Here is an 8,956-nt window from a genome sequence, read left to right as displayed (position 1 = left end):
AAATATAATAATAATAATCAAAAGTAGCCATTATTTGGTTCTATTGTCATACTTTAAATAAGTAAATCTATTTTATAATCCTTTGTTGCAAAAAAAAAAGGAATCATATATTCATTTAAAAGCATAACTTTCTTGTTGTAAGGTATGTGTGATGGGTATAAACCTTTGCCAAGGTCCTCCAACTTTAGAAAAGGTAGTTTGAAGCACTTACATCAATAGAACAATAACCTTCATATCTTTTGCACATAAGGGACATCAACGATAGGGTACACTGTTAAGTGCCCATGTGTGTCAAGAGGTGAAATGAGACCATACTTAGGGTAAACTTTCCCAACTAGACTTGATTGTGATATAAAACCCTTCAACTTTGAATTAAGTACATTTGACAATTTTTTCATGGATGAAAAATTTGTTGCCTTACAAAAACCATTGTTGAGTCTTGAAAATCCGGGACAAGATAATATAAAGGATCCCACCACAACACTATAGGTTTAGAGATCATTTGAAAGTGTCATAGTTTGCAAGAAACAACCTAACCTGTCAAATTTTGATAGTTTTATACACTTAAAATACATAATGGACATCGTCAAGTGTTCGTGCATGTTGAGAGGCAAAATGAGACAATGCCTATGGTAATCTTATCCAACTAGATGTGATTGTGGTGTTAGATCACACCTACGATGAACAAAGCAAGATTTAGACTACCGTGTAACTTTGCACTTAATGCATTTGAAGGTTATTGCATGAACCAAAAAAATTTTGTTGCCCTACCAAAACTACTATGATTGTTCAAAATCTAAGACAATACTGTAAAGGGGCCTACCCTGATCATGTAGGTTTAAACAAATTGTTCTCAAGTGCTAGAGTTTCTGAGAAATGACCCATCAAAGTTTGATAATTTCATGCACACAAGGGGCATCGTTGATAGGGTATGTCATTGAGCATTTATGTGTTGTGAGGTGATATGGTACCATGCCTAGAGTAAACTTGCCCAACTAGATGTGATTGTGATGTTAGCTCATATCCTCGACAAACATAACAAGTAGGCTACCTTGCAACTTTGCATTGACTACATTTGATGATCTTTGCATGAACAAACAAGTTGTTGCCCTACCAAATCCATTACAAGTCTTCAAAATTTGAGATGGGTTATTGTTAAGGGGCCTAACACAATCCTATAGGCTTAGATAGATCATTCACAAGTGCTACAATTTGTGAAAAACAACCCATTTAGGTTCAAAAATTTTATATACTTATGGCGCACAAGGAACAATGTAGATATGATATGTCATCGAGTGTATAGCATGTTGAGAGGCATAATGGAACCATGGCTAGGGTAAACCCTCCCAACTAGATGTGATTGCATTGTTGATTCATGACCATGACAAACAAAACACGATTTAAGCTACTTTGTAACTTTGCACTTAATGCATCTAAATGTTATTGCATGATTTTTTTTGCTACCCTATGAAAAACATTTTGAGTAATCAAAATCTAAGACACATTATTGTGGAGGGGCTTAACACGATCCTATAGGTTCAAAATGATTGTTCACAAGTGCCACAATTTCTGATAAGTGACGTGCCAAAGTTTGACAATTTTATGCACTTAGGGTACTTCATAAGGGACATCATCGGTAGGGTATGTTGCTAAGTGTTCAAGTACGCTGAGAGGTGAAAGGGGACTATGCTTATGGTAAAGTTTCCCAACTAAATGTGATTACAATGTTGGTCCATGCCCATGAAAAATAGAACAAGGTTTAGGCTACCTTGCAACTTTGCACTTAATGCATTTGATGATTTTTGTATCAACAGGAGAATTGTTGCCCTATAAAAATCACTCCGAGTCTTCAAAATTTGAGACAAGTTATTATAAAAGGGCCTAACATGACCTTGTAGGTGCAAGCATATTATTCACAAGTGCTATAATTTGTGATAAAGAACTTGTCAAATTTCAACGGTTTTATGCACTTAAGGAACACAAGGGATAACACTAGTAGGGTGTGTTGTTGAGTGTTTGCACATGTCAACAGGTGAAATGGGACGATGCCTAAGATAAACCTACTCAACTAGATGTGATCGGGTGAATCAGTTATGCAATAAAAACAACTATCAATATCTTTATTAACTCTGAAACATGTAAACAATAGATACAATTGCTAGAAATGTAATGTAAGCTAGGTAACTGAGAGGGGGTGGGGTGAATTAGGAACCACTTAAATTTCTTCTTATTAAACCACTTGTTAAGTTGTCTAATCTACTTGCATGCAAGAAACATAAATCAGTAAAGTAACAACACCATAACACAATATTGGTAACCTAGAAACCCTCCAAGTAGAAGGTAAAATTGGGGTGGGGATGACACCCACAATGCTTCACTACTGCAATAATAAAGTTGGCATTTTAAGGCTTACAAATGATCACTTTTAATGATCTTACTCGATTAAGAGCAATAAGAATTGTTAGGTCCGCCTTGTGAAAGGATGTATACAATACAGTTAAGTATGTGCTCTGTTAGGAGTTTCTACAAAGGATTGTTAGGTCCACCCAGTTAAAGGATTTGGGACTGATGCACCTACTAGGATGAATTAGTGGAATGATATCTAATGTGCAAGTGTCATTGCTGATGAAGATCCTTTGAAGTAAACTAATCACTTGATTGTGATAGATGAGTCTCCTTCTTTCCTTGGAATGCTTATAGCCTTCAAACAATCCGCTTTCCCATATTTGCTTAATGCTTTTAATGATAATACAATAAATGATATTTTGGATAAATAAAATGCCTTATATCCATCCAAATAATTCAATCACAGGTTAGCTACAACATAACTAATTCTAAAAACAATTAGCAAGTCGGCTCAGTGCGGTAACTCGGGTCCAATGGCTTACTCGGGTGATGCTGAGGATACTCGGGCAACACTGTCACCTTGGCTAACTCTGGCACTCAGTTGATATTGGATGCTCGGTTCATGTTGATCACTTGGTAGACATTGCTGACTCGGTTCGCATTATTCTGCCAACTTGATTATCACCTTGGAACAAAACTATTATATTGACTTGATTCACACTGTAGCTCGGTAGACACTGTCAACTTGGTTGACAATACAACTCGGTGTGGATTGTCAACTCAGTTGACACAACAACTCGGTTGACATTGCTTACTTCCTACATAATTAACTTTGTTTGCATGGTTCCTTTGTGAGCTCGATTAACACTGTAGACTAGAAACTCGATTACAACTATCTTTCCATTATGACTAAGTGTTTTGACACTAATTGACAATATATCTTGCAATGCGATTAATAACAACAACCATGGAAAGATAAGCATGCACAATAACACCAGATTTGTTAACTAGGGAAACCCCTGATAAGAGAGAAAACCTCGGTGGGGATGGTAAACACAAAATGATGTACTAATTTAAAAGTTCCTTGTAAGAGGATAGACCACATTAGGAGTCAATGAAATACAATTAGTACATATGAGTCCTTGTTAGGAGAATTTGAATCCTTGTTAGGAGATTCCAACCCTATTAGGACTTCTGCCAACCTTATTAAACCTTATTAAGAGTTGAAAGGAAGTCAACTAAAACCATTGTCCAAACAACTTCTATACTATCCTCATTGAATAATACAAGTGTGAATCAGTAACTATCCAACACCAACTTATCTTTCCAAATATAGTTCCTTGTAAGCTATTTTTTCCTCAACTGCACCAAACTCTACTATGATCTTCACAACTTCATATACCAAGCTTGCACAATAGATATTACAAAGATATTCTTGTTGACTACAAAATATTCATGCTGACTACAAAATATTCATGTTGGATCTCACTCTCAAGTTCACATAACATGAAAAGGATCTCACTGATGACTACAACCAAGGAAAACATATTTCCTTTATAGAAAGTCCTAAAATAAATCATTGAGTTAGTCCCGAGGCTTTCCCAATTTACAATGATAATATAGGACCATCTTAAGATATCACAATACATGTTACATTACAATTTTACACTTTAACCAAGATTACAATCGATTTGTTAGCTCATAGTCTTCATAACTTTTCATGCGATGAACATTTGATCATGCTAACTTAGCCATCTTCAACATGTCTTCAACCTCTGTCTTAGCTTGCTCAACCATATTCCATCTTTGTTAGGAGATAAAATCCAAACAACAATTACCAATTTCTGGAAAGGTTGTTTGAAAGCCACCTTCATTAAAATCTGTATAACTTTGTCTAATCTTCATCTTCCTATATGCTCTCTTAATTGTAGCATCTATACATAGTCTAGAATATATTATTAAGTGCACATAAGCTGATTGTCAACCCTTGAACCACGTGAAGCTAATCTCTCTTTGTTGTTTTGCCAGTCTTCATAGAATAACCAATATGTTGACATCAATGACAAACACTGTTATGGATGCAACACATAAGCTCTAAATCACATCTCCAACAATGCTAATATACTTCCCCATAGGAATACTATCAACATTCATGCTAACACATGTGTCATTCTTTATTATTTGGTCATTTGCTTCCTCCGTGGCTTTTCTCTAGTTTTCATCCTTCAGTGCTTCTCTTGTGACTTTGAGTTCCATGTGTGAGAACAAACATGTTGTCTCTCTCACCTTCCTCCTTGTCATCACTCCAATGTCTTTGTATCCAATGATTTGATCAACATAGAGGTTTCTTCTCATATACTTGGCTAGCATAGGTTCTCCTTCATGTGCCTTTGCCCTTGGTTCTTTAGGCTGAACTCCTTCTGCATGTGCATGAACTTGTTCTTGTGCTACCTCTACTAGTGCCTTTGTCACTAGTTCAACCAGTGGAGTGTATACAAATTATTTGTAGCTTTCTAGTTCTTTCTTTCTTATTCATTGTTCTATGAGAACTTATATACACTAACAAGTTCCACAATTTTATTTGTTTGGAGGTCCAAACATTGGTACCTTGCTCTAAGTAGGGAATCCAAAAAAGATACCCTCATCACTCTTTGGTTCAAACTTCCCTTGATATTTGTCTCATTTGATGTAGCACTTTCTTTGAAACACTTTGAAGTAACTCACCAAAGGTGAGTGCCAAAATCGTAGTTCATAGGGAGTTTTCTTAGTACCCTTCTTTAACTATACCTTGTTTAAAGTGTATACAATTATGCTCACGACTTCACTACAATAGATTTGTGCAACATTGTTTTGAATCAACAATATCTTGGAAAAATCTATGATTGTTCAATTTCTTCTTTCTGCAACACCAATTTGTTGTAGTGTCATGGGAGTTGACATCTGCCTTCTTATCCTGTGCTCTTGGGAGTAGCTCTCAAGTTCTTGTGAGGTGAACTCACCTCCCAAATTTGATCTTAGGCATTTCAATGCCTTACCGGCCTCCCTTTCTACCTTTTCCTTATAGGCCTTGAATGTGTGAAAGGCTTCTGACTTTTCCTTCAAGTAAACAATCCATATCATTCTTTAGAAAAATATCAATGAACAACATAAAGTATTTGTCACTAGATACACTCTAAGTCCTCATAGCACTGTACAAATCAGTATGTACTAACTTTAAAATTTGTTCAAAGGTAAATGAATTACTAGAAAAACTAGAGCTAGCCAACTTTCCTAGTTGATAGTCTTTATACAATACATTTTTAGGTTTAGTAATAGGAGGCAAGCCTCTTACACATTTCTTCTTTCCTACCTTAACAATGCTTTCAAAACTTACATGACACAACCTTTTATGCCATAACCAACTACTATCATTCTTATCTACAAAGAAGTTATCTCATAAATATTGGGGTCAAAGACGTTACCTCTTCTTTGTTTTCCCATTACTAGCAGTCTACCTATCTTGTCAAAGATTCTACAAGACCCTGTATTAAATTTGAACTTATAACCTTTATCTATTAACTGAGCTACACTCAATAGGTTATTTTTGAGATCTTTCACTAGATATACATCTTCACAGTGAGTGGATTCATTTAGGGATATAATACCCTTACCTATTATTGTGTATGGTGAGTTGTTGCCTAATTACACCATTCCTCCATTGTAAGCTTCCACCTCATATAATTTTCTCCTAACACCAGGCATGTGGTGAGAAAAACCACTATGGATTATCCAATTAGTGTTGCTACTCGTGCTTCTTATGAGGGATCTCTCCAACCTTTCTTTTGTTATAGTGAGAAAGGATATTTTGTTAGGAGGGTATGTGCAGGATCATGGTCAACCAAACTATGGCCTTAAGTGGCAGTGAAAAACCAACAAATCAGGGTTGTGTCAACTTGACACAATTTTAAAGTGGTTCTGGACTTTATATCAAAAATTTGTAAGAAAATAATTTGTAGAAAATTGAATGTAGTTTCTAAACTACTAGGCCTTATTTGGAGAAAAAAATATTTGATTGGTCAAAAGTTTGGATTTTAATGTAGTACTACGAAAATTTTAGGGCAACAATAAAAGGTAGGTGTATGTTTGACCACCTTAATCAAAATCAAATGATAATCTTTTTTAATATAATTATAGATATAAAAAGTAGACTCATGCCCGGAGGTGACACATATTTTTGGGTATTTTTATTCCAAATAAATAATTAAATATGAATTTTCTACTAAATTTTTTTTGGAACAAAAACTCCTTATCGATGCATTTCATGACAACCTAAGTCCCTAAGGGTCCAAGGGCCCCTAGTGACACATTTGGTTGGTTCTAATGTGTCAAGAGGGTTTCTCAACGCATTAGAACCAACCAAATGCATCCCTAAGGGCCCTATGACATAGGTTGTCATGAAATGTGTTGATAACCTATGACCCCTCTCGACGCATTATAACCAACCACATGTGTCCCTAGGGGTCCTTGTGCCCCTAGGGACATACATTGACATGAAATGCATCGATCGAGGTCATAGGTTAACCTATGACCCCTTTCGACGCATTTCATGACAACCTATGTCCCTAGGGGTCCTAGGGCCCCTAGGGACATGTTTGGTTGGTTCTTGACACCTCTCGACACATTAGAACCAACCACATGCGTCCTTAGGGGTCCTAGGGCCCTTAGGGACATACATTGTCATGAAATGCGTTGAGAGGGGTCATAGGTTAACCTATGACCCCTCTCGATGCATTATAACCAACCAAATGCGTCCCTAGGGGTCCTAGGGCCCGTAGGGACATACATTGTCATGAAATGCGTCGATCAGGATAATAGGTTAACCTATGACCCCTGTTGACGGATTGGAACCAACCAAATGCGTCCTTAGGGGCCCTAGGATCCCTAGGGACATAGGTTGTCATGAAATGCATTGAGAGGGGTCATAGGTTAACCTATGATGCCTCTCAATGCATTAGAACCAACCACATTTGTCCTTAGGGGTCCTAGGGCCCCTAGGGACATACGTTGTCATGAAATGCGTCGAGAGGGGTCATAGGTTAACCTATGACCACTCTTGACGTATTATAACCAACCAAATGCGTGACCCCTAGGGGTCCTAGGGCCCTTAGGCACATAGGTTGTCATGAAATGCATCGATCAAGGTCCCTCTTGATGCATTGGAACAAACCAAATGCATTCTTAGGCGCCCTAGGACCCCTAGGGACATAGGTTGTCATGAAATGCATCGAGAGGGGTCATAGGTTAACCTATGATGCCTCTCGATGCATTAGAACCAATAACATGTGTCCGTAGGGGCCCTAAGACCATATGGACATAGCTTGTCATAAAATGTGTCGAGATGGGTTATAGGTTAACCTATGACACCTCTTGATGCATTGGAACCAACTACATGCGTCCCTAGGTGTCCTAGGGCCCCTAGGGACATACGTTGTTATGAAATGCATCAAGAGGGGTCATATGTTAACCTATGACCCCTCTTGATGCATTATAACCAACCACATGCGTCCCTAGGGGTCCTAGGGCCCCTAGGGACATACATTGTCATGAAATGTGTCAGTCGGGTCATAGGTTAACCTATGACTCCTTTTGATGGATTGAAACCAACCAAATGCATCCCCAGGGGCCCTAGTACCCTTAGCGACATAGGTTGTCATGAAATGTGTCGAGAGGGGTCATAGGTTAACCTATGACGCCTCTCAATGCATTAGAACCAACAACATGCATCCGTAGGGGCCTTAGGACCCATAGGGACATAGGTTGTCATGAAATGCATCGAGAGGGGTCATAGGTTAACTTATGACGCCTCTCGATGCATTAGAACCAACCACATGCATCCCTAGGGATCCTAGGGCCCCTAGGGACATACGTTGTCATGAAATGCATTGAGAGCTCAATGCATTATAACCAACCAAATGCGTCCCTAGCGGTCTTAGGGCCCTTAGGGACATACATTGTCATGAAATGCATTGATCAGGGTCATAGGTTAACCTATGATGCCTCTTAACGCATCAGAACCAACCAAATGCATCCCTAGGGGCCCTAGGACCCCTAGGGACATAGGTTATCATGAAATGCGTTGAGAGGGGTCATAGGTTAACCTATGACGCCTCTCGATGCACTAGAACCAACCACATGCGTTCCTAGGGGTCCTAGGGTCCCAAGCGACATACATTGTCATGAAATGCGTCGAGAGGGGTCATAGGTTAACCTATGATGCCTCTCGATGCATCAGAACCAACCACATGCATTCCTAGGGGTCCCAGGGCCCCTAGGGACATATGTTTTCGTGAAATGCGTCGAGAGGGCTCATAGGTTAACCTATGACCCCTCTTGACGCATTGGAACCAACCAAATGTGTCCCTAGGGGCCCCAGGACCCCTTGGGACATAGGTTGTCATAAAATGCGTCGATCACCTATGACCCCTCTTGATGTATTGGAACCAACCAAATGCATCCCTAGGGGCCTTAGGACCCAGAGGGACATAAGTTGTCATAAAATACGTTGAGAGGGGTCATAGGTTAACCTATGATGCCTCTTGATGCATTAGAACCAACCACATGCATCCCTACA

This window comes from Cupressus sempervirens, chromosome 1, assembly GCF_028749045.1.
Source record: "Cupressus sempervirens isolate cs-2001-9-10 chromosome 1, ASM2874904v1, whole genome shotgun sequence".
Taxonomy (NCBI): Eukaryota; Viridiplantae; Streptophyta; class Pinopsida; order Cupressales; family Cupressaceae; genus Cupressus; species Cupressus sempervirens.
The sequence above is the reverse complement of the archived record's forward strand: the minus strand, read 5'-3'. Positions refer to the sequence as shown.